At 38.0% G+C, this 27,674-nt stretch overlaps 2 long non-coding RNA genes across 2 annotated transcripts in view; one reads left to right on the top strand and one right to left on the bottom strand.

Annotated features, from left to right (window-relative positions):
• Positions 1 to 24,543, bottom strand: part of LOC140696042 (uncharacterized) — a 37,921-nt gene extending 13,378 nt beyond the window's left edge. Inside the window, exons 1-4 of the long non-coding RNA XR_012071983.1 lie at positions 24,433 to 24,543; positions 12,575 to 12,618; positions 10,120 to 10,198; positions 6,090 to 6,175 (exon numbers count right to left, since the gene is read on the bottom strand). This is a non-coding gene — a long non-coding RNA (uncharacterized lncRNA). The remainder of the gene's footprint in view (positions 1 to 6,089; positions 6,176 to 10,119; positions 10,199 to 12,574; positions 12,619 to 24,432) is intronic.
• On the top strand, positions 22,056 to 24,701 carry LOC140696041 (uncharacterized). Its single transcript, XR_012071982.1, has 2 exons — positions 22,056 to 22,207; positions 24,068 to 24,701. It is a non-coding gene; the product is annotated as an uncharacterized lncRNA (long non-coding RNA).
• The last annotated feature ends 2,973 nt before the right edge of the window (positions 24,702 to 27,674 follow it).

The following is a 27,674-nucleotide window of genomic DNA, read 5'->3' as shown; positions in this document are numbered from 1 at the left end:
TGAACCACTCTTGCAATCTGGAAAAAATCCCATTTGATATGGTGTATGATTCTTTTTAATATATTGGTGAATTCAGTTTGCTAATATTTTGTTGGGGATTTTTGCTTGTATGTTCATCAGAGATAGTAGTCTATAATTTTCTTTTTTGGTAGTATCTTTGTCTAGTTTTAGTATCAGGGTAATGGTGGCCTCATAGAATGAATTTGGGAGTGTTCTATCCTCTTCAATTTTTTGAAATAGCTTGAGAAGGACAGATATTATCTCTTATTTATATGTTTGGTAGAATTCCCATGTGAAACCATCCAGTCCTGAATTTTGTTTGCTTGAAGTTTATTATTATTATTATTATTATTATTACAAATTAAATTTCACTACTAGTGTTCAGACTGTTCAGATTGTCTGTTTCTCACTGATTCAGTCGAGGAGGCTGTATGTTTCTAGAAATTTATCCATTTCTTCTACATTATCCAATTTGTTGGCATATAACTGTACAAAGTATTCTCTTATAATTTTTTGTCTCTGTGGTATTGTTTGTTATTTCGCCTTTCGTTGCTTGATTTATTTGAGTTCTCTCTTTTTTTCTTGATGAGCCTAGCTAAAGGTTTATCATTTGTGTTTTTTTTTTTTTTAAGCAGCTCTTGGTTTCGTTGATCCTTCCTAATACTTTTCTTTGGTCAATATTTTATTTACTTCCTCTCTGATCTTTATTTTCCCCTTCCTTCTGCTGACTTTGGGCTTTTTTTCTTTTTATAATTCCTTTAGATTGTAGGTTAGATTTTTTTGTTGTTGAGATTTTTGTTTCTTAAAGTAGGCTTATAGAGCTAAGAACTTTGCTCTTAAAACTGCTTTTGCTGCATCCCATAGGTTTTGGAAGGTTGTGTTCCCATTTTCATATGTCTCAAGATGTTTTCTGATTTCTTCTTTGATTTCTTCATTGACCCATTGGTTTTTTAGTAGCATGTTGTTTACTCTCCACATGTTTGTGCTTTTCCCATTCTTCTTTCTGTAGTTGATTTCATTTCATACCACTGTAGTGGGAAAAAATGCTTGATATAATTTCTATCCTCTTAAAATTTGTTGAGACTTGTTTTGTGGCCTAGCATGTCATCTATCCTGGAGAATGTCCTTTGTGCACTTGAAAAGAATGTGTACTGTGCTATTTTGGAATGGAATGTCCTTTAAGTATCTAATAAATCCAACTAGTCTATTATGTCATCTATGACTACTATTTCCTTATTGATTTTCTATCCAAATGATCTGTCAATTAATGTAAGTGAGGTGCTAAAGTTCCCTACTGTTAGTGTATTATTGTACAATAATTTATCTGTTAATATTTGTATTACATATTTAGCCACTCCTGTATTGGTTTCATATATGTTGACATGTATAATATCTTCTTGATCTTTTTATCACTATATATTGCCCTTTGTCTTTTGTTATAAACTGTTTTAAAGTCTGTTTTGTCTGGGATGATATTGTTACCCCTGCTTTCTTGTCATTTCCATCCTCATGAAACATAATTTTTTATCCCCTAACATTTGATCTCTATGTGTCTTTAGCTCTGAAGTAAGTCTCTTGTAAGCAACATGTAGATGAGTCTTGTTTTTTTAATCCAATTAGCCACCCTGTATCTTTTGATTATAGCATTTAGTCCACTGACATTTAAAGTAATTACCAATAGGTATGTACTTATTCCCACTTTATTACTTGTTTTATTGTCATTTTTTAGTTCTACTGTGTTCTTTCCTTTTGTTTCTTCCCCTGTGGTTTGATGATTTTCATTAGTGTATGTCTGGGTTCTCTGTGTCCTTTCTCTTTAGTTTTTGTTTATCTACTGTAGGTTTCCAGTTTGTGGTTACCATGAATTCATATATGTTGACCTGTATCTACTTGTTTCAACCTGTTAGTCCTTTAAGTTCAGACATCTTCTAAAAGATCTACCCTTTTTACTCCCCTCCCCCACATTTTGGGGTTTTTTGGGTCATATTTTACATCTTCATATTTTTCCTTTTCCTGATTATTGTAATTATATTTGTGTTTACAATTGTTTGACTTTTGATCTTTGTACTAGCTTGTTTAATTAGTTCATTCTCAGCCTTTACTATATATTTGCCCTACTGGTGGGATTTTTCCTTTTTTATGTATTCTTAATTCTTGTTACAGCCTTTTCTCTCCCACTTAAAGAAGACCCTTTAACATTTCTTTTAGGATAGGCTTAGTATTGATGAACTCTTTTAGTTTATGCCTGTCTGAGAAGTTTTTAATCTCACCTTTAATTCTAAATAATAATCTTTCTGGTTACAGTATCCTTGGTTGCAGGTTTTTCCTTTTTATCACTTTGAATATATCATGACACACCTTTCTGGCCTGTAAAGTTTCTGCAGAAAAATCAGGTGATAGCCTTGCATTCCTCTGTATAGTCCTCTTTGTTTTTCTCTTGATGCTTTTAGAATCCTCTCTTTAACTTTTGCAATTTTAATTATGGTTTATCTTCATGACTCTATTTGAATTCATCTTATTTGGGACCCTCTGTGCTTCCTGTATCTGGATATCAGTTTCCTTCCTCAATTTGGGGAAGTTTTCAGCCATCATTTTTATCAGGTACATTTTTGACACCCTTCTCCCTGTTCTCCTTCTGGGACCCACATAACACGAATATTGGTACATTTAATGTTGTCCCACAGTTCCCCTAAACTGTTCTTATTTTTAAATTTGTTTTTCTTTTTGTTGTTTTGATTGTGTGATTTCCATCATTCTATCTTCCAGATCACTTATATTTTCTTCTCTATCACCTAGTCTGCTATTAATTCCTTCTAGTGTGTATTTCATTTCACTTACTGTATTCTCCAGTTTTGACTGGTTATTCTTTATATTTCCTAGTTCCTTGTTAAAATTTTCAGTATATTCATCTATTTGTTTCCCTAATTCATTTAGCATTCATACTGCTAATGCTTTGAATTCTTTATCTTGTAAGTTGTTTGTTTCATTAGTTGCTTTTTCAGGCATTTTCTCTTGTTCTGTCAATTAAGACAAATTTATGTGTCTTCTCATTTTGCTTAACTTTCTCTGTCTCTGTGAAATTAAGTGAAACAGTTACCTATTCTAGTCTTCAAGTGGTGCCCTTGTGTGGGAGCATCCCAACACAATCTGCATGGTGTTGGTGGGAGTGCTGAATCTGACATGGATATGAGTCACGTCTTTCCCCTGGGTGTGCTGGGAACTCTCACCTTGGTAGGAGGTGAAGCTGGAGATGGAGGGGCTAGAGTCAGAGTCAGGGGCAACCCAGGCCTTCCCCTCTTCTCAGTGGCCATCACTGCCCTATCAGTTGCAGGATCAATTTCAAGTTGCTAAGCAGAAGCCCTGACCTTCTGATCTGAGCTAGCTCTGTTCCCTTTAGGTGTGTTCCCCTCCCCGCCAGTCCCAGCACCATCACCCCAGAAGGGAACAGTGCTGGAGGAAGAGGGGTCATTGTGGGCACTCAGCCTGTGTCAGGGCATGGGCTTTGGCCATCTGGCCAGGGTCAGAGATCCAGACTGCTTCGGGTGCACTACCTGTGTAAGTGCTAGTAATGACTGTCCCTGCTGTGCTCTAATACTCCTTCAGGTCTGAGCCTTATTTGTCCCTCACAGATGGGCTCTTTGCTAGGCCTCATCCACCCTCAACTTGGTATGGAACTGTACCACAGAGCAGGTGAAGCCTGTGTGGGCTCTTGATGTGTGTTGGGACATGGGCTATGGCAGTCCGGCTGCAGAGAGAAATGGGGCTGTTTCTGATGAGCTGCCTGTGTAAGCACCAGTAAGGGTATCTCTGCCCTGCTCTGAGACAACTTTGCCACTTCAGATCTAAGCCACATCTCTGTCCACAGCCAAGCTCCCCACTGGGGCTGGAGCATTTGTATGGCTCAGGCTGGGGTGTATGCAGTGGTGATTGTAGGAAACTAACCAGCCACTTGTGTAGTTTTCATTCTGCCCTCTCCAGCCTGCTTCTGGAGCAAGCAGGCATGCACACACTCCTCATAAGTGGACTTCAGACTTCCTAAAGCCCTCCTGTTATTCCCACCAGCCCTCCAACCAGCCAAGAGGGCTTGTCTTCCCTGTTTTGTACTGCAGGACTGGGAGGCCCAGTATGCCGGCTAACATCTCACTCTGCAGAAAGGATCTCTACCTGTGTAGTCTCTCTTTCCTCTGTATCCCTTCCCAAGGACACGGGTCCTGACCTGATCACTTCTCTTCCTTCATACCTGATTCTATGTTAATCTTTCTTATAGCCTTGGTTGTACGGGGTCTTTTTGCCAGTCTTGTTAGTTTTTAGAAGTACTGTTCCACATGTAGATGTATTCTTACTGTGTTCATGGGAGGAGGTGAGTTCCTACTCTACTGTCTTGATCAACACCACCTCAAAATTACTTCTAATTTCATTAAATTAAAAAAAATTGTAACGGTTATGCATCATCCCCCAATCACTCACTATGAATAATTAGAGAAGGTAGTACAGAGGGAGAAGGCAATAGACAAGCAATTAGAAAAATTAGATTAGTCATTAATGAATATTCAAAATGCAGCTCCAGAAGAGTAGACTATTACTTATAGCCACATGAATTTCATGGAAGTGGTGAAATGCTGGAACACATAGCATTGAGAGTAAAACATCTTGCATTGAATCCCAGTTTGGCCTTCCCTAAGTATGTGATGTTGGGGGAGTAATTTCACAGCTCCAAACCACAGTTTTACCATCTGTAGAATGCGACTAATGTGTACAGAATTTTTGTGAGGATTGAATAAAATAATGCACATAAGATGTAGATGGCAGGGCTTTACACATAAATTCTCAATTATTAGTAGATGCTGTTATTAAATCACACCTACTCCGTTTTTACTACCATCTATTTATACCAGCTCTGATTACTTTGAAACAATATTCTTATGGAATTGTTCTCGTAATTTTATGAACATTTATTATGTCCCCCTGCCCAGTGTTGGAGTTTGTTCCTTTGTTTGTAAGACACTAAATGACTATAAGTGAAAAATCAGAAATTCATGTAAAACTCTAAAAGATGTAAATCAAAAATATTCATCATGAACTGTGCCTTGTTGCTTGTGGTGTATCTTGTGGCCTGAACATAGTAAAACTAAATTGTCTCTGGAAAATATAATAGAGCAAAGAATTGTTGGAATTTAGTTCAAAGGAATATCAGGAAATGACTTCCAGATGACCATTACATGCGTAAAGTTGCTTATCTCCAAAGTACATCATACATGAAGGAAACAAAATCTTGAGCTGTTGGTTTCTGTGACTCAGGAGTCTTCATCATGAGTCTTTACCATGAAGCTCCCTAATATTCAATAGTATTATGAAAGCCTGCACTCTATTGCCCGTGAATGGTTTAGTAGGAGTGCCCCTCATAGTTAAGGGGCAATATGTTAATGACATAGTAACTAATTTATTCATAGTTTTTATGTAAATGGCCGAAGGGGATTCTTTCTCAACTGAGTCTAATCAAGAAAAGACTCTTCCCACTGACAGGAGTGGAAACGCATCACACTATACGCTACATAAACTATAAATGGCAAAGCCCAGTTAGCTGATGGCTTCAAATTCTGCAGTATTTGACAAAGGGCAGCCTTCCTGAAGACCGCAAAGCCCTGAGAGAGATTGAAAAGACTTGTGGTGGATGAAGAGGATAAGCATTCGATATCTTCAGAAGGAAGAGAGAACTTTTGGCAAAAGCAAAGAGGACAGCAGTGAGTGGGGAGGGAGAAGACAGTGCAAGGTCACCTAAGTAGAAGTGGCCCCTGGTGAGGGATGTAACTGTACCTATAATAAGGAAAGGGAAAGTGGAGAGGACTACTCTGAGTATCCCTGAGAGTGTGCAGGTGTCACAAGACTACCAGTGTGCTTTAGAAAGATCCACACATCATTAGAGACAACAAAGAAGCTCACAGAAACTTAGAAAATCTGGATTCACAGCTTCATATTGCAACAATAGAATAAACCATGTTTTGTGCAAATATAGCAGATATTGCTCCACAAAACTCAAATTTTCTTTGTTTTTCTAAATCAAACAAAATCAGGCTCTGGGTCTCACCCACCAAGGTTTGCAAAAAGTCCAGTATCAGTCACTCTTCAGAAGATCCTCTCAGTTCCCTTGGGTTGTACTGGAGCCTTGAGAGCCACACTGTGCAAGTAATTAGAACAAGTCAGAGATCCTTAGTCATGTAACATATAACATCATTATATTATTCACCACTGGATCACTGGGGCCTGCTTCTCATGCTCCTTGTTTAGACCTGAGTGTTCCTTTTGTGGGCAGTAGCTCTGTCTCTCCTTCAGGACCACATGGAACAACCACAGAAGGCACATCACCACCAACTAGGAATACCTCCTTTGGACCTTTGGGTTAGAAGGAATGCATTTTCACTGTACTTGAGCCATCACAAGCCGTCACATATTCTCAAATTTGTTTTGTTGTCATTGTTAAAATAGTTTAACTTAACTACCACAAACTTTCCTACACTACTCTATGGTTCAAGTTCTATTCTATATAACAAATATTTCCAGAAGGAAAAATGGGGAACCTGGCAATTAATCTATATTCCGTAAAGCTAATCACTAGGAAAAAGTTGTGAAAAATAATTCCAGGTGCACTACCAGAGCAATAAAACACAGATGGTGATTATAACAAAGAATATAGGTTCAGGATTAAGTGTTTAGAGGCCAGCAGATCCACAGAACACTTTCCAGAATCAGCAAGTAGAGTGGACAGCTAGCCCTTTGCAGCTCTCCTTAGAAATCCATGAACAAGGATATGATATTTATAGTGTACTTTGAACAGTTGAAGAAGCAAAGATTGAATATTCTGCAAATAAAAATAAATAAGGGCTCTGATAGAAAGAGGTGACCTATCCCAACAGAGATATTATGTGATGAAATACGAGCTGTATTGTATTTCATCAGTAGAACCTGGAAGAAGAATCCAGGCTAGACCAGAGCAGAGATTATTGCACAAAATACAACAGCAAAAATGCTTTTGTTGGTTTCTTAATAAAAAGAACCTGGAACTTGGATCAAAAGCACACTGTATATTTAGTGTTTATATAGATTTTTACCTAAGTTAATTATAATAAAATGTGTATAGTCCTTATTCCATAGTTTGGTACCAATAACTTATAATAAATACATGTGTCATTCCCACAAAGTCTCAAGTTTATTAAACTACCTAGATATTGTTGCATGTGGATTTCTGGACTGAGACTATGCTGCCTACCATTCTAGGGAAGACCCTAGTGCCCCAAGAGGACAAACTACATACTCTTCTAATAAAATGTTATGTTAACTAAATCTTTTTCTTTCTGGCATCCTAAACTTTACAGTGCTGTTTAATTATTCATTCAAATCTGAAATGTTAATATTTCAGAATTGAGCAAATAAGATTTAAAAAATAATAGACTCCTAAGCCATGCTGAGAATTTGGCCCCAATATCCAATATTACTGATATTCAAAGTACAGTTGAAATTCATAATCATTTCCCTGTAGCAACAATCAAGTTATTTTTGTTTGAAAAGAACTGTGAATGATAGAACTGGGTATAAGAAGGAAATGCTCTCATTTCCATCATTATATTATTCACTACTGGATCACTGGGGCCTGATTTGTGGAAAGGCACATTGTAGGAACACAGTAATTATTTGTGGAATAAGTGATGGAAAGAAAAAATGAATGGAGCAAGAAGAAAGATTCAGACTTCAAGGAGTATGGGTCTTAATTATAGAAATCATATTGAATTCTATGTATAAACAGCAGAACAGGGGAATGTCAAATGTCTCTAGGGGTTAAATTCTGGGACTTAAGGACATGTCATTACACAGACCTCATATAACCTCTGCCCAGTCTGAGGCAGCTCTGGCTGGCTGGAACCATCACTGCATTTTTTTATATTGTTTTTTAATTAAGTAGCTAGATTAGTTCCTGGGTTAATAATATTAATGACATTCTGAGTCTTGATTTTTCTCCAGTTTTAATCAGAAATGGAGACATGTCTTTTTAATAGTTTTAATGATTTCTAATTTTAGGAATGTTTATGAAATCAAATAGTCTGAATTTTAAATGGAGCTACAGGTGTCAAAATTGGATTTTTTTTTAAATTTTAGAAATACTCTAGTTTTCAATAGAATACCAAACGTGTAAGATTTGCATACCCTTGTACAATTTCCATTTATTTACCCTCACAAAAGTGAGATAGATTGAATGTCTTATTCTATTAACCTTTTATAAGGAGACTCTGCTGCTTAGCACTCAGTGGAATTTAAAGTATTGTTAACTCACAAATCAACAGTGTGATTATAAAGCTTCTTGAAGCCAATCACTGGAATGCGTTAAGTAACTAGCAAGATTACATGGTGTTTCTAGCCTAATGTGGCACAATTCAGTTGGCAATAATTGGTGCCCAGTGAAGAAAAGTATCTGTTATATCAATAAATGTACTCTTGTACATTGATAACTGAGCCTGGCTGTTAAAAGTCATTGATTACCTCAAGAACAGCTATTAAAAGAAAGAAGCCCAATAAGCTGACTGGGATGTTTTACACTAATAAAAAGTAGCTCCGGTAAAGTAAATAGTTGTTATTTCTCAGCAATAAGTCAATATCTGGAAGAGCACATCAGTCATTTCCTAAAGAAGATCTCCTCAGCCATGCTGACCTGCTCAACCCATATGTGCTTCTCCCAATTTCATTTCTCTAGGTTTGGTGGCAAAAGACAGAATGGAAGAGGGAATATTTTGACATCTTACTGGAATATTGTGCTAGATTTGGGGTATTGACACTCTTGGCATTGACGTTCAACCCCTTCTGTGTTGCTTGGTATTATAGAGGCTTCCTTCCATGTGGCTTTTCCCCCATGGCAGCTCTTACTAGAAAGTCCAAGGACTAAATGAGGAGGTTGTACAAACTACTGTCTCTATGTATTTAGGTTATACGTAAGCACAGATCAAAGAGATGGCTACTTGTTGGTTTCACATACTTAATGGACCAACTGTGACCTGCAGCTCCACCAGGATTACATACATAACTTGTCCTCTGTATGCACCCAGTGTAACAGGGGTGTTAGGATGATGCTTGAATTTCTGGGTATCACTGTCAATTGGGATTCTGTGTCCTAAGTTTTCAGATGTTTATGTATTCCCTTCTCCCTAGTTCACAGTTACCCAAGTAAATGGCCATCCTTTGGAGAAAGATTAAGAAATTGCTGCCTTTCATACTTTCCAGTTGTTGCAATGTCCTTCCTGCAGGGGATCTGGTCTTTTCTTTGGTCAGGGGCTTCCTGATGAGAAAGCTGACTTGGGTTTGGAGACTAGACAATGGATCATGGCTTTTCATTGGAGCATTTTCCATTAGCTTCTTGATCATCCATCTTTGATTTCTTTTGCAGCAGTAAACTGACCCAGCTCCCAAAGCCCTCTTCTCATACTAGTCGTTGTGAATTGGGTTCCCTAGGAAGTGGATTCTAAAATGCAATTTGGATGTTTATTTGGGAATGCACTGGGGATCACCATCTGAGAAAAGGAATGAAAAGAATCAGGGTGAGATGAAGAAGAAGGTGAGGGCAGTAGAGGCTATCAGAGGATCCTGCAGAATCCCAGGGAATTCTAGAGCCAGAACTCTGTTGTCCTTCAGATGGGCTGAGACAGCCAGGCCTTCCTAATCCCTGGAATTCTCTGGATGTGGGCTAATCCTGAAAGGAATGTGATGTTGAGTGAGGTGGGTCTCTGCAGTTGAGGCATTCCCTGCAGAGGCAGAAAGCTGAAGACCATGTGCATACAACAAGCAGAAACAAGTCCTTAACAAAGGGATCTGAGCAGCATACCTCATGTCCACCACAGTAACTTAATCATTTGAATCAGAACCCTTTTTGTGAATGAGTTGGGACACTACTAGTAATGGTGCTGTAACAACAGGCATCAACGAGGACTCTCTGTCTCAGGCAAACAAGTAGTCACTCCTGCCATAACAGTTTCTGATGACACCTCCAGACAGACACTTGACAAATTACCCGCAGCACACCACGATGTGCTGATGTGGAAAACTGTTCATTCTTCCATTGCACTTTGACCTTCTACTTACCAGCTGTAGGGAGGGATCAGGTCTTTGAAGGATATTAACAAGGTTACACTATGAAGCCTCCTCTCCATGAGTTTGCTGGCTGTAAGAAACACTGTAATAAAAGTTTTCTCAAGGCAAAACTATATGATTTTGTGTAAAGACCTTAGAGGTAGGTAAGTGCCATTAAATTAAATATTCCCAGGCTTATTTCTCTAAATCCTGACCTAACAGATGTAGAATTTTTGTGTACCTCAGAAAAATATCCTTTACCTTATACCATCAATTATTAACAGGTGTTTGGTACCTGATGGCTTAAGGAATCTTGATCATAAGCAAAACAGAGGATGAAAATGAGAGAAATCGTATGAGAGACACTGAAAGATTGAGAATGTTCCACTGAAACCTTCATATTCTTTCCTTCCTACCACTTTGGCACATGACCTTAGCCCCTAGTTATTCCTCCTCATCCAATCTTGATAAAATTCACATTGCCCAAACAATTGGTGCTAATCCCCAAGAATGAAGACCTCCTTCCAAGAACCATCCCTAAGCAACTACTTAAAAAACTAGCTGAACTTTGGCACACCTCTTATGCTAAAGTCCTAGAAAAGATTCCCCACTTCTTCCCCAGATTAAAAGGCCCCTTCAGAACCTCTCCTGACCAACACTTAAGAATAAAGACTTATACTAATGGTGCTCTGGTTGATTTTCTTCTACTAAAAGAGAGGTATCAGAATTAAGGAGAAGTTCGGTATTAGGAGAAAGTCACTGCTTACATGGCTTTTAAGATGAACAGGTGAGCTAGACTGAAATGATAAATTGAAGGTTTAAGGCCACAGATATGGTAGCCTGGACTTCGGATATTATTTCTTCCTTTGAGCAGCATTAAAGAAATAATCTCTAAATCATAAGGAATTCAGTCCTTGTAGAATAGAAGTATAGTGGTCTTATTTCTGTAGCCCTTGGCATTCGCAAGCAAGAATTCATTTGTTAGTTATGGCACGATTTTGAAATATATGAGAATAGATACTAATAATAGCAACATTTGATCAATAAAGAAACTGAGGTTTAGGAATATTATCTAAATTGCCCTAAGTTGGTCAACAGTCAGTGAAGTTTTAGAACAAATATTTTCTATCATGACTTCCGGAAATTGATCTTTCCCTGAAATGAGAATCATAGTGGGAAAACAATAAAGCTATCTAGACTCTAGAAAGTGACCTTTTTTGTCATTGCTTTATCTTAGTACTAGCAGAGTGCCTGGCACTTAATATGTGCTTGATAAATATTTACTGAATGGAAGGACAAAAGAACTCAGTTTTAATGAGATCTACTGCATGCACCTCTGTATGTGGCAGTGATGGTGAGAAATGTAGTATTGAACAAGAGACAGTAAACAGAATTCTTAAGGGAATTAGCTGGAGAAGAACCTGTGCTAGCAAGGGCCTGGAATTGAGTGGCAGGATATGTCCATTCAGAAGCAAGGAATTTTTAGGTAAGGCTAATTTACGAAGCACAACTGGACTCTGTTTGCATTTATTCTATTATTTTTAACAATGTAAGCTTTGTTGGACTTAGGATAACTAGCTGTTTATTTTAAGCAGACAGATGTAAGAATAAAAACTACTCATCAGAAACCAGTACCAAGTCTTTGTCTTGGTACACGCAACTGTAGGGCCCATTGGACTTTGGACCAAATGACAAAAGCTATTGTTAATACCTAGAGTCAATGTGAATTGATGAAAGTAGAGAGGAAGATAATTTGTGACTAAGATGAATGTTCCAAATATTTTGAACCATTGCTTTTTATACCCAGGACTTTAATCCAGCTGGTACTTATTTTTGTGTATGGTATAAGAGAAGGATATAATTTTATTTTTTCCGTGTTGATAGCCATTATTGAATAGGTAGCTATTGCTAACTGGACAGTCTTTCCCCACTGGTCTCAACTGCCCATTGGTCTCAATTGCCACTAGAGTCATTGACTAAGGGTTCATATATAAGTGAATCTGCTTGTCTTCTCTCTAGTCTATTTCGAATTTATTCTTTGAAATGTATTACAAAAATGCTAGTTCTGCAAAAGAATGTATATATGTTATAAAGAATAGTACAGCAAACATCATACAGCTTTATTTCTATAGCTGTGTATCAGTCTCTAATCCTAATTGACTCTTTACAAACTGTTTTACCTCTCCATACTTATTTGAATCATAGCACGGTAAGGATGGAAGATTTTTTGGCCCAGTCTCTTATTCCTTCATCAGTAGGGAAATAGAAATATACGACTGTTAAAATGAATGACTTCTATGTGTATCAACATGGATATTTATAAAAAACAAGATTTATTATAAAGGTGAGGGGCAAAGGATATGTAAGGTATGATATGATCTATATTTCTTTTAAACAACCCTTTATACTTTTTATGAATGATATTTAATATTGTATATACATACATAAATTACAACAGTATACTTACATGTAGTGGCAGGATAGACCCCAATTTCAGAATAGTGGAAAATTCTGGGGAGGGAAGGCAGTAGAGAGAAAATAAGATTTGATGAGAATGCAGCTTTAACCACTGTATCAGTTATCTAGTGCTGTGTAACTAACTGCCTCAAAATTGAATGGCTTGAAAACAGCCATTTATTATTGCTTATAATTATGTGGATTAACACCTTGGGCTGGAACAAGGTAAGCACTTCTGGTCTTAGGTGGGCTCACTCATACATTTGCAGTCAACTAGCAGATCAGTGTGGGGCTGGCTGTCACTGGGGAGAGGGAGAGGGGAGTGACTGGGTCTCATGTCTCTCATCACCCAGCAGGTCAGCCCAGTCCGAGTCACATAGTAACTGATGGGATTTCTTTTAATTCTAGGCTCAGAAGTCGTACACATTGACCGTATCAAATCACAAAGTTACATTCTATTGGGTAAATCAAGTTACAGATCCAGCTTAGTTTCAAGGAATACAGAAAAAGACTACCCTTGATGAGAGGAAGTGCGCAAAGTCACGTTGGAGGGGGCATAGCTCCAGGAAGGAGTGGAAAATTGTATCCATCTGTTTTTCATAACTGACCAGTGCCACATCTATAGCTTTATTTTTTAATCAGAAGAAAAAAATTGTCAAAATATTAAAATTCTGAGACGTAGATACATAGGCACCTATTATTTCTGAACCTTTCTGTGTGTTTGAAATAGTATGTAATTGATCATTTTAATAACATTGGAAACATGATTATATAGTCATTCTTCCACACCAGAAATATTTCCTGGAACTCCATCACATCAATGCAATGACCCATAGTTTTATACACAACTAAAATTCTCATCACCTGGGTCTTTTAGCATTATATAGATAAAATTTGCGGCATGTTAAGGATCTGGCTGAATTTCCATTTAAATAGCAACATTCAGCCCTTGGATTTGCTTCTGTTGTTCTAATTACTTGTCTGGAAAAAATGTTTCCTCATCTCCTAACCTATCCTGCCACAGGCCTTTTTCTGTGCTGGATCAGACCCTGGCTAAGGAGAACACCTGTAGACTGCATGATAATGGTAGTAGAAATGATTGCATATCTCTCTGTGCAGTTTTGTGCATGTGTCTGTAGATATGTCTGTTGCAACAAAAGGAATGAAACAAAATGTATAATAGGTATGAAAGATGTTGCTGGCAGTTCTGCATTATCGATGGAGAGCTTTACCCACAACTGAATTTTAATCTCAGGGTAGAATCCTCAAATGTATGTCTCAGCTTTGCTTTCCTGCTGTTAGGTTGTGTCTAAGGAGAACATAGGCTAATGATTCTAATAGTAGCCTAAGGAAAGCATAATTAAAGATGCAGAAGACATGTTGTTGACCATGCGTTCCAAATGCTAACTTATATTGTATTGGGTAATCTGCTATTTTGGATTATCCCTTTGTTTCTATGGGTAATGGAGAGTTTTCCATATCCATAATTAAATCCCTGATCTATATCTAGCTAAGCCCTTTTAATTTTTTATTCAACCTAAAATAGGACCTGCTGTACCCAAGAATTAGGCTTTTTCCCTGCCACCTTTCCAGACCTCTGGGTCTCCCCATTCAGCCACTTGTGACAGTCTGTCCCAGAAAATTGGAAAACCGTTCACTTTAATTGGTTCTAAAATGTAGGATTCAGTGCTTGTGCTGAGTTTGAGGATGAAACTAACATTTTACAAAGCCCAGCCCAGCAGCAGCTGCCCTTTGGGATTTGGGAGGTAGAGCAGCAAGTCACTCAGGAATTTAGCGCTTTATTACAAAGAAGTGCTAACTCTTCTGGTTCTGCTTATAAATGGAATAAAGGGGGAATCTGGCTCACCCATGAGCGCTTTAACCTTGTGCATGCTCAATATCCTTATGAAATGCAATATCTTATGATCCTTTAAATAACAAATGACCTTATTCCCTTTTATGGGGTCATTAAGACCTCTAACGGTCCAGGTATAAATCCCAGCTACTACTGCACATCTTAATTTACTATTCATATGTGAATCTCTCTCTGGTTCTCAATTACTATACAACAGCAACTGGCTCATCAAATTATCCCCATTGGAATGTGTCTGTTAAAGACATTGCAGTTTATATCTTAGGGCCCTAATTAAAGTCACAGTACTTGATAAACCTTGAACAACTAGTAATTGGAAACTAACAATTAGTACCAGCCGCCTTAGTTGAGATTAGCTCTACTGCTGGCTACGTGACTAAGCAAAAGGAAATTAGTACACCAGAGATTGCCCACATGCCAAATGTGTGTTAACGTCCACTCCTGGGTTTCAGCCAAAGTAATGAGAAGAACTTGGCATTAAAATATTATTAGCTAAAAGTCTTTATATAGATATCTGTGCCATGGAATAGATCAGTCTGATATCCCTGTGGCTTTTCAGCCTTTATCATGCTCATTACTGTTTTCATCATCCTATCTCTGGATATCTGTGGAGATGGTGCTGTAAGACCACCTCTTTGAGCTTCTTTTCTTCTCAAAAGCCTACAGCTTGCTTTCTTTCTTAACAAAGCATAGGTCACATAGTCCTACTGTATTCTGCATATACTCCCCCTCTTCCTGCCCCTTATTTTCTACATCTTCAGAATATCTGAGGTTCAAGGCATGGCAGGAAGCACATGAATTGATTTGGTGAGTCTAAGAGAAGCTTGAAGGACTACAGGCATTGTGCTGTGTCTCCCAATTAGCCGCCATGCTATTCTGAGACTACACACTTTGGAAGGCAGCTGGGAGGAGTGTATTCTAGTTCCCTGTCCTGGAGACTTGCTGATGGACCTTTTCCAACTGGAAATGTGTTCATAGTGATACTTTGCAATGGGCAGCAGAAGAGAAAATCTCCTTAGGATGACCTTCTGTTTTGTCAGTCAGTGTTGTACCCCCACTCTCTTATTCCCATTTCATTGAATAGCTAATGGAATGGGATATCACTTCAAGGAGCTTCGGCAGACTTGATGAAGCATTCCAGATGCCTCCTCTCTAATCCACTTACCTCATGTATTCCCAGGAGTTCTTGGCTATGGGAGAAGTGTGTTTCAGCAGTCTTCCCCCAAAATACTGATTTGCTTACCAGGGCAGATACAGTTTATAATGGTTTTGTAATCTTTGTCATCCTCTTTTTCACCCTTTGGCAGAGAGCCAATATGGCCACTCCAAAGTATTCCAAGAAATTAATCACAAAAATGAATGATAGGTAGTGGGGCTTTGTGTTCTTTTGCAAAGTGAACAAGTATGGCTTAAGAAGTTTTGTAGTTTTATCACAAAATAAATCCATGTCCTCAACACTTTCACTGCTCTAAAACTTAACCAAGTTAAGTTTTTACAATAGCGACTGGATCCAGATTCACTCCATGGCAGGCTCTGGCGTCTGCTTCAAGCTAACCCTTGTGTAGCACTTGCATATATAGACCAAGTAAGCCTCCCACTCTCTCCTACCAAACCCAGAAGAGGGTTGAGTCAAATATTATCCAAAGAAAGTCAGGTTACTGCAAACCAAAGATAAGATGTTCTCTTTGTATAGAATGGATCCTTACTCCTTGGACTATTCTCAAGATTGGTTAACTTAAAGAAGCATGATCAGTGTACACTAACTGGAATACTACTTAACTGGTTTCATGTAGTTTGCTCATATCATGAAACTAATCAGTGCTCCTTTGAACTACTTGAACTTAGCTCTAAATTCAAAATCAAAATTATCCTGTAATTTTCTGTCCAAAAAAAAAAAGTTTACAGCTATGAATAGATGTTGGCCAATGTTCAACAAAGCCAGTGGATTTTCTGTAGGGACTTTAATTGTCCAGAAACAACTGCCATGAACACCATCAAGTGGGGTATATAGAATCCTCTCTCCTCTCTACTCCACAGCCTTTGCCATCCTTCTAGCTGCTCCCTTTTCTAGAACCTATCCTGTGGCATTAATAAAGGGAAGGCTCACAGCTGGTTGGAAACCAATTCACTTTAAGAAGATTCATGATAACAATAAATGTTATCTGGTACTCTCTAGAGTTTTCTCGAAGCCATCAGGAGAGAGAAGAATGAAACTTTGATCATAACAAGTTAAAGGGAAAGCTTACTGAGACCTTGCAAACAAAAGAAGCATCAAGGAAGGGAAGATCTATAGCACAGCAAACTCTATCCAATGTCTTGTAATAACCTTTAATGAAAAAGAATATGAAAGCAAATACATGTATATACATGCATGACTGGGATGTTGTGCTGTACATGAGAAATTGACACATTGTAACTGACTCTACTTCAATAAAAAAAGAAGGGGAAGATCCCATAGAAAATAGAGGGATAAATAGGAATCTATGCTTTGTTGATAAACAAAGAATTCTGTATCATATCAAATGGAGCTTACAGAAGGCAGTCTGCCAGTCAGCTCATGGAATCTTTGAGCCTTGGATTTAATAGTACTTAGAGTTCATTCAGTCTAAGATTTTTTCTAACATGTTAACCCTTCTGGGATTGTCATTTAGCTTCTGTTTGCATACCTGTAGGGACAAGGGATTCACTACTTGCAGTTTTGGCACATCCCATTGTTAAACAGCTCTGCTTATTTATGTCAAATCCAAGCCTGCTGCTCAGCACTATCATCCCATTGGCCTTGGCCTTCTTTCTAGAGGCATTCATAAAGTTTTCTATTTCTTCTCACTTAGAGGCAGTTTACCTTTTCAGCCCAGTTCCCAAACTTCTGTTACTCTCATAATTTTTTATCCTTATTTTAGAAAATAAAGAGAAAAATATCATCAGTAAACTGTAACTAGATATAACCAGTATGTTAATATTTTGATATGCATCTTCCAGTTTATATATATGTGTACATATTATTTATAGAAAAATTAAGACTATAGTGTATATATTATTTAAAATCAGTTTTTTTCAGATAATATGTTATCAAAAACATTTTTGTCATGTGTTTTCCTCTGCAGCATTATTTTTAATGGCTGTATCATATGCTTTTGCATTGTTAAACAATATTTTATTTATTCCTGCTGCTAAGCATTTAATGTCTTCTAGTATAAAAATGCTACAATTTATATTCATTAATATATACATGATTATCTATTGACTGCTCTTTCTCTTTCTATGCTAGCAATTGTACTAGGTACTAGGTAATAGGGTGAAACAATTCCAAAATGATCCCTGCTCTCATGGAGCTTATACTCTGTAGTTTACTTTATAGTCATCTTATTGCCGTAGATAATAGGTAATTTCACTGCCCTAGAAGGAAACAGCTAGACCAGGAAAAATGCATATTATATATTGGATCATTCTTTGGCTATGAAGTTGCCATCCAGAATATCCCCTCTGTATTTGAGCCTGTTTCCTCACACCCTTACAAGCTCTGAATTTTTATGATTATGTTAAGTCTTCCGAATTTGATCGGTTGACTGTTAAATCATATTTAAACATTATTTTGATTGGAATTTATTTAATTTCTGCTGACTTACTGTTAACAAGCCATATTCAGCAGACAGAAGTATTCATCATAAAATGCTTTTATGAGGATAAATGAAAAAATGAAGTGTCCTTTCCTAAGCTAACAAGTTAAATCAAAGATAGAAAAAAATACCTATGACTTCATTTGATCTTTTCCTGGAGCTAAGTCAGATTGTTTGCTTGCTTCTTCAAGTGACTGGTTTATATTTCAGCAAGTGTTGCAAGGTGTTCAAAATGGAGTGTTTTCTTTTACACCTGACTTCTTCCACTGAAAAGCCTTTGACCCCAGGAAAACAGGTTTTAATGGGATTGATTTAGTTATTTAGCTTGTCACAGCAGCTTAACTCTCAATTATCTTGTGGCGGTATGTATTTGTCTCAGCCTACACATTATTTTAATGTAGCTGGGTTTAATTGCATGTGGAGAGAGTAACTGTGTTTGATTTTGTTTAACAGAGTAGCACATGATCTGTTCAACAGCTACCATCATGAAACAGAGAAGGGTAGGTTGGTCTCAGAGCATGAGAACAGAGAGGCTGAAATGGGGGTCTGAGCCTCAGTTATACTGGCAGATTCTTTCTGGGAGTCTTCCTGTAGCCCTTCCCAGGTCTATGGTTCTTGCTGAGGTGGAATCATATAGAGGTGGCTAGGCACTGCTTCATCCCACTGCCCTATGGGTGAGTGACCTGCCAAAAAATCAGCCAGTCTTGCCTGCTGGCTTTCAGATGTAGTAGATGGCCCCAGCTGTGGGCAGGACCCAGAGTAAAGAAGACCCAGGCACCCTGGTGCAGTAGTGATTTCTGCTTAGTCTCGAAGGCACCTGCTAGAGGTTTCTTCTGTTCCCCAAGCCTGCTGGCCCTCACCTTTCTGCCTCTTCTCTCACATGGTTGGAAAGCTCCATGCAGGTAAACTCATGATGTATTTGGTCCATCTTCGATGCTACTTTTCCATGAAACTTCTTGTCCTTTCTAATGAGTGTGATAGACCCCTCCTCTGAAGCCCCAAGGTAACAGTAATAACAAGCACACCTTTAATGTTTATTATGCTAGGCATTCTTCCTCTAATTAACTCATTTAATCCTCAAAACAACTCTGTGGGAATAGTATTATTAGCACCATTTTGTGAGTGAAGAAAAACAGAGAGGTTAAGGAACTTGTCAAGGTTACTCAGCTGATAAATAGGAAAGCCACAATTCTATCCCAGGCAATCAAGCCCTAGAATCCACTGTGCTAGAGTTTTTAACTTCTCCTTTTGCACATATACTCAACTACCAACTATTTGCCCTGGAAAGGACAATTTAAGTTTCCTCTTTTTATGATAAGAAGATCATGCCCAGAGTGATTTGTCCAAAGTCACACTGGCAATGAGAGACAAAAATGAGATTAAAACCAAATGTCCTGGATTCTCCATCATGTTGCTTGAAGCATGCAGGACATATCATAGTTAGGATATCTTAAATGGTATCGTGTATCATAGGTGTTATCCTAACCATTTTACTGGGTTATAAATATCTGCAGTGTGGCATAATGCATTGTTTATAAATGTTAATCTTTTATGGTTCACTTTCCATATCTTTATTATTATTATTGTAATATTTAGTTTAATTTTTACCTGCTTTGGTCTCATCCTAAGAAATTATATCACCAAAACTATGTCTTTGCAGTGCTGAAGTGTTGATTTTATTTATTCTTCTAGAACATGTTAAGTTGTATATCTGTTATCTTTCTAGATTTGCTTGTATAGTTACTAAAATAATGGGCCCACCACTAAAAGAAACAGCACTACAATCAGGAAACACTGGGAAAAAACAAAAAACAGTGACCTAGAGATGGGCTCCTATGCTAGCTCTGTCACCACCTTTTGGGCTAATCATCGGAGCTCCGTTCACTCTTTTGTAAACTGGGTCAGAATATCTTTGTCCTTTTTAATCTTCCTGGCTGGATGGGATGACCATATGACAAAAAAACTAGTTTTCTGTAAACTCTAGAGCACAGTCATCACTGAGCATGTCATCATTATCACATTCACTGTAACTCCAGTCTGAGCGTCTGTGGGTAATAACTACTCGAGAAATGCTTATTGAATGAATAGAAACGTTTTCTAAGTCCTTGTAACTCCACACATTCCCTGGAAATTCAGAAAGGTAAAAAGAAGGTTAAATCTCTTGCACCTGCCCTTTAGAAGGCGTTTCCTAGTGCGCTGCATCATGACTTGATTCTGTCTCTCACCAGAGCTCCTGTACCTTCACTGTTTCCCATAAGAAATCCTGTCACTTTTCAGCATTTCTTGAGTTGGTACTTTACTGAAGAATTTAGAGACTTATGAAATGGTATCAAATCCCAATCCACATAGCTTCTGTTGATTCCCCGGTTTTCATTTTCATTCATACTCATTCATACTCATTCTTTCTGTCTCATATATATATACACATACACAAACACATGTAATTTTTTCATTCTTTTTCTCTCATTCATATTTATTCAAAGATATAGGTATATATGTATATATATCTTTCTCACCCTCCATCCCTCTTTCTACTGAAGGTCTTCTCACCCACTCTTACCCTTGGAAAGCCCAAACAGTTATAATTTCAATGCTCTGACTTTAACTTTAGCAGTAAATATAATGATAGCAGCAGCCTCCTCCTGCCACATACATTCATCCTTTGTTCCTGTGGCAGTCTTGTAAGACAAGCAAGACAGATATAAGGCAAGTCCCCATTTTATAGGCGAGGAAACAAAGGCTATAACACATCCCAAGTCAATTATGGTAGTCTCACAGAAAGTCAACATAGGAAACTTGTCTTCCTGTGCGGAGCCCGGTGTTCTTCCTACTTCAACAAGACGTTCTCAAGTCATCTCCTCTATGAAGCTAGGGTATTTCAAGTAATTGCAGTAAATGAGATAACCTAAGGTAAGAGTTTAGCTGTGTAAGAAAAGGAAGGGAATGCTGGAGAGAGTGTGGAGAAAAGGAACCATCCTATACTGTTGGTGGGAATGCATTTTGGTGCAGCCATTATGGAAAACAGAATGGCGATTCCTCCAAAGACTAAAATTAGACTTTCCATATGACCCAGCAATCCTACTCTGGGCTTACAATCCAGAGGGAACCTTAATTCAAAAAGACACCTCCACCCCAATGTTCATAGCAGCACTATATACAATAGCCAAGACATGAAAACAATGTAAATGTCCATTGACAGATGACTGGATAAAGAAGAGGTGATATATTTATACAATGGAATACTAGTCATAAAAATGATAAAATAATGCCATTTGCAGCAACATGGATGTCCCCGGAGAATGTCATTCTAAGTGAAGTAAGCCAGAAAGAGAAAGAAAAATACCATATGATATCACTCATATATGGAAGCTAAAAAAAAAAGACAAATGAACTTATATACAAAACAGAAACAGGTTTCCAGACATAGAATACAAAACTTGTGGTTGCCAGTGGGGGAGGGTGGTGGGAAGGGATTAACTGGGAGTTCGAGATTTGCAGATACTGACTTATAAAATAGATACAAGTTTATACTGTATAGCACAGGGAAATATATTCAATATCTTGCAGTAGCTTATGGCAAAAAATAATATGAAAGTGAATATATGCATATTCAGGTATAACTGAAACATTGTGCTATACACCAGAAATTGACACAACATTGTAAACTGACTATACCTCTATAAAAAGAGAAAACAAAAACAAGAAACAAAAACTACTCTAAAAATTAGTCTTTAAAAAAAGGGTAAAAAAAAAACCCCAAAAAACACAAAAAAATGAAAAGGTAGGGAACCAAAATGGAGCCCTAGGAAATGCTGGCATTTGAAAAATCAGCTCTAGGAAGAGAATCCTGCAATGGATGCTGAAATAGAGTGGCCTGAAAAGTAACAGAAAAACCAGGAGAGGGTGTTGTCATAGGAACCAAAAGAAGAGAATATTCCAGAACAGGGAATGTGGTCATGTGAGTTTAATCATAATGAAAGATCCATTCGGAAGAAGTTAGAGCAGAGTCCCTTGAACATAGCAAAACAGAGAGCATTGATGATCTGAGAACAGTTTCATTGGAGTGATTGAGGAGATGGGTTGAAGGATGAATAGGTGAAGACTTGAGAATATTATGGAGACAAGTTGAGGAAAAGAAAAAGAGAAAAACAAGGTAGTATCTAGAGGGACATGCTAGTTAAAGAGAGGGAATTTCCTTTGAGATCAAAGTTGCTAGAGCAAGTTTGAGTGCTGGTGATATTAATTTAATTGACAAGGAGATGGAATATGCAAACAGAGAGGTTTGTTAAAGGTTTTTTCATTTATTTTCAGCAACTTTTTACTAATCCCTTCCCTCTCCGTCTCTTTCTCTTCTCTATCTCTCTACCTCTCTCTGTCTTGCTGTCTGTATAATTTCTCTCTCCCTCTCTCTCCCTTTCTATCTATCTATCTATCTAGCTAGCTAGCTAGCTACACGTGCCCCACAGGTTCCTAGGGACTTATACGCTGTCTCCTTGAAGGCCTAGCATGCAAGATTGTAATCCAAAGAAACTAGCCTACTTACACTCAGTTCAAAATCTAACTTCTCTCTCACCACTTACCCTTGTCAAATTACGTTCTTTTCCCTCTGAACAGTTTTGCTCCCTCAGATCATGAAATCCTTCAGACCAACAAATTTTGACCAAAATATGAGTGATAATTCCATTTATATCATTTCTCCAAGGGTATTAACATGTTTAAGGAGATACATGGAAATGATAATCATCTTGTGTCTTAGTTTTCTATTATTTCTAATTATCAAAATTTTAGCAGCTTATAACAACAACTATTTATTATCTCACAATTTCTGTATGTTGGTAGTCTAGCATGACTCAGCTGGTTTCTCTGTTTAGAGTGTCATAAGGCCAAAATCAAGGTGTTGGCCAGCTGGTCTCTCATCTGGAGGCTCTGGGAAGGGATATGCTCCAAACTCATTTGTGATATTGGCAGAATTTGGTTCTTGCAGTTGTAGAACTAAGGTCTCCATTTCCTTGCTGCTTGTTACCCAGGGGCTTCTCTCAGCTTCTAGAGACCATAAGCATTCATTGGCAAATCGCTCCTCCGACTTCAAAGCCAGGGACAACATGTTGAAACTTCCTATGCTTTGAATCTCTGGATTCCTTTCTGCTACCAGCCAGAGGAAATACTACTCAGGCCAGGCCCACCCACAAAATCTTCATATCTTAAGGTTAACTCATTTAGGACTTTAATGCCATCTGCAAAAAACCCTTCACAGCATTATCTAGACTAGTGTTTGATTGACCAGGGGACAAAAATCTTGGGGCCATCTCCCACACGCTGAATTCTTCAAGAAACCTCTCCCTCATGCCACCTGCAGTGGACACTGTTCCATCCACAAGTCCAAGCAGCCAAGTTTTTTACAATGTGACACTGGGGCCATCACCCCACTGTAGCTCATTAGAGTAAGAGTAGCCTCTGACTCATGGAGTATACGCAGTCCCTTATAAATTCCACTTCTTTGTCCTGATTTCTCAAAAAATCATTTGTATTTCCTGCCCTTAAGTTCAGTAAAATAAGCTACTTTCCCTTTTGCTGAAGCCAGTTTGGGCAGATGCTTATTACTTGCACCTGAAAGAGATGTGGGAGAGACTAGGACGCTTGCTAGTGATACCCTCACTTCCATCCATTCATTTCAAGGACATTTAGCATCTTCTATGTCCAAGGCCACCACCCCAAGCAAGCACTAGGATAGAAGGAGAGAAAGCAGTGTCTCCACTTCTTGAGAAAGCTAATACCGTTACGTTGCAGGGAATCATCTTTGTGTTTTGGCAAGTATGGAAGATTGATTGAAATGATAGCCCCCCCCCCGATGCACTTCCTGTATCTAGGCTCTGTTATTTCTTTGGAGTCGAGAGGCCACACGTGGCTGACATTTGGCTCAATCACGTGTTTTGACTTGGCCAGTAGGATGCTGGCAGGCTTGACATAAGCAGAGGCTTGAAAAAGCAACAACCCATTTTACTTCCTCTCTTAGAACCCTGCAATCACAATGAGTACAAGCCCAGGCAGCAGCCTTCAGGAGGATGAGAGACCATGTAGGACAGAGCAGAGCCTGTCTAGCCCTGCCCATCCTGGACTTGCCAGACCCCTGCCGACCCAACAAGTCAACCTAGCAAGATGCATGAACAAGCCCCACCCAGATCCACAGAATCCACCACCCCATCCATAGATGTATGAAAATGGTAAATGGTTGCTATTTTCAGAGATTCAGTTTTGGGGTGTTTGGTTATGCAGTGGTAGATAAAAGGTGCAGAGAGAACCCAAAGGCAACTTCAGAACTATGGGCCAGATACTTTCTAGCATATTAAAATTATTTGGAGAGAGGGGGAAGTAAGTTACCTAAGTTTATGGCCTTCTTCATTTGAGAGACTTCAACAATAAGGAGGCCTTGACTGCTTCAAGTACAGCCCAGCTCTCCCTCTGTTCAGATTTTAACAAACTGCCAGCTTTCTCTGTCATCAGCATCAAGTCTTTTAATTAAGTAATAGAAAGGTAATTATGACAGAAACATGATTATGTGGATTATTCTTATGCACTCATGGAGGAAGAAAATCAGAGATTGCCAGCTGCAAATATCTGCAATAAAAGAAGTCTTAGGACAAAAAGTAGTTTCTGCTGCTGCCTTGTCCTCCTTTTTCAGAAACACCAGTCTTATAGGGCATTAAATCAGTGGTAAGTTACTAGCTGTATAATATGTGCTGTCCATCTCATGAGATGTTAACTGAGGTCCCTTTTGCTCACATTCTGTGCCTGTCACCAAGTGTCCAATAAAAATTCTGTTCTCTGAGGGCATGTCAGGAAAGAGCAGGGCACAGACTTGCCTACACCTCCCTCACCAGTCCAGGAGAGCCCCCAGGCAAGTCTGTCCCTGTGGTATGCCCCAAGGCTGAGTCATCAGAATTCCTCATCTGCAAATGCCACCCAAACTATGGCCACTGGCAATCACACAGAGCTCAGAGAAACCAGTGTCAAAGTACTGGGGTCCTCAAGTCCCTCTGACACCAAGGTGGTCTAGGCAACTTCTGGGATAGACCTCACCTAGGTAGTCGGGGAGGACAGGCTTGGAGACAGAAGTCAGGAAACCTGGAATCAGATTTTCCTTTTGTCATTTAATCGTGTGTCCCTGAACAAAATTCCTAACTTCCCTGACAGATCTTTTGTATTACCTTCCATAAAAAAAGAATAATGATGGCTGTTGGCCAAACTCATAATTCAACTTGATTTTTCATGTTGGATAATATATGGGAAAGGGGGCTTGAAATGGTAAGAAACACTATAACTAAACACTCAGTTTTTTTTTGTTATCATTCTTGGTTTATTGAGATGTAATTGACACACAGCACTGTAAAAGTTTAAGGTGTACAGTATAATGATTTGACTTATATACATCATGAAATGACCATCACGATAAATTTAGTGAACATCCATCTCATATAAATACAAAATTAAGTAGAAAAAATTTCTTATGATAAAAACCCTTAAGATTTACTCTTAAATTTCATGTATAACATACAGCAGTGTTATGTATATTTATCTTGTTGTGCATTACATACCTACAGCTTATTTATCTTATATCTGAAAGTGTGTACCTTTTAACTGACTTTATCCAATTCTCCCTCCTGCCATGCTTCTCTTCTAGTCGCCACAAACCTGACCTCTTTTTCTATAAGTTTGTTTTTTAAGTATAATTGACCTACAACACTGTGTTAGTTCCTGTTACACAACACAGTGATTTTGTATTTCTATACATTTAAAAATGATCATCACAGTAAGTCTAGTTATGATATATCACTATACAAAAATATTGTATAGTTATTGGCTATATCCCCCACACCATATATTTCATACCCATGACTCTTTTATTTTGCACCTGAAAGCTTGTACCTTATAATATCCCTCACCTACTTCTCTCCTCCCTCCATCCCCCACCACTCTGGCAACACCTGTTTATTCTCTATTACTATTACTTTGTCTTTATTATGTTATGTTTGTTCATTTGTTTTGTTTTTTAGATTCCACATATAAATGAAGTCATACAGTATTTGTCTTTCTCTGTCTGACTTATTTCACTTAGCACAGTACCCTCTAGGTCCATCCATATTGTTCTAAATAGCAAGATTTCATTCTTTTTTATGGTTGAGTAATATTACATTAATATATACATACCACATTTTCTTTATCCATTCATTTATTAGTGGGCACCTTAGGTTGCTTTCATATCTTGGCTATTGTAAATAATGCTGCAATGAACATAGGGTCCATATATCTTTTCAAATTAGTGTTTTGTTTTCTTTGAATAAACACCCAGGCATAAAATTTCTGAATTATATGGTAGTTCTATTTTTAATTTTTTTAACTTTTTTTATTGATTTATAATCATTTTACAATGTTGTATCAAATTTCAATGTAGAACACAATTTTTCAGTTATACATGAACATATATATATTCATTGTCACATTTTTTCTCTGTGAGCTGCCATAAGATCTTGTATATATTTCCCTGTGCCGTACAGTATAGTCTTGTTTATCTATTCTACGATTTTGAAATCCCAGTCTATCTCTTCCCATCCCCTGCCCCCTTGGCAACCACAAGTTTGTATTCTGTGTCTGTGAGTCTATTTCTGTTTTGTATTTATGCTTTGTTTGTTTGTTTTTCTTTTAGATTCCACATATGAGCGATCTCATATGGTATTTTTCTTTCTCTTTCTGGCTTACTTCACTTAGAATGACATTCTCCAGAGCATCCATGTTGCTTCAAATGACATTATGTTGTCAGTTTTTATGGCTGAATAATATTCCATTGTATAAATATACCACATCTTCTTTATCCAGTCATCCATTGATGGACATTTAGGCTGTTTCCATGTCTTGGCTATTGTAAATAGTGCTGCTATGAACATTGGGGTGCAGGTGTCATCCTGAAGTAGGGTTCCTTCTGGATATAAGCCCAGGAGCGGGATTCCTGGGTCATATGGTAAGTCTATTCCTAGTCTTTTGAGGAATCTCCATACTGTTTTCCACAGTGGCTGCACCAAACTACATTCCCACCAGCAGTGAAGGAGGGTTTCCTTTTCTCCACAGCCTCTCCAGCATTTGTCGGTTTTTGAATGATGCTCATTCTGACTGGTGTGAGCTGATACCTCAATGAAGCTAGAACACTCCCTTACACCATACACAAAAATGAACTCAAAATGGATCAAAGACTTAAACATAAGACAAGATACAATAAACCTCCTAGAGGAAAATATAGGCAAAACATTATCTGACATACATCTTAAAAATGTTCTCCTAGAACAGTCTACTCAAGCAATAGAAATAAAAGCAAGAATAAAGAAATGGGCCCTAATGAAACTTACAAACTTCTGCACAGCAAAGGAAACCATAAGTAAAACAAAAAGACAACCTATGGAATGGGAAAAAAATTTTGCAAATGAAACCGACAAAGGCTTTATCTCCAAAATATATAAGCAGTTCATATGACTTAGTAAGAAAAAAAATAAACAACGCAATCCAAAAATGGGCAGAAGACCTAAACAAGCAACTCCCCAAGGAAGACATACAAATGATCAATATGCACATGA

This window comes from Vicugna pacos, chromosome 4 (assembly GCF_048564905.1).
Source record: "Vicugna pacos chromosome 4, VicPac4, whole genome shotgun sequence".
Classification (NCBI taxonomy): Eukaryota; Metazoa; Chordata; class Mammalia; order Artiodactyla; family Camelidae; genus Vicugna; species Vicugna pacos.
This window is presented reverse-complemented; position numbering and strand designations above follow the sequence as displayed.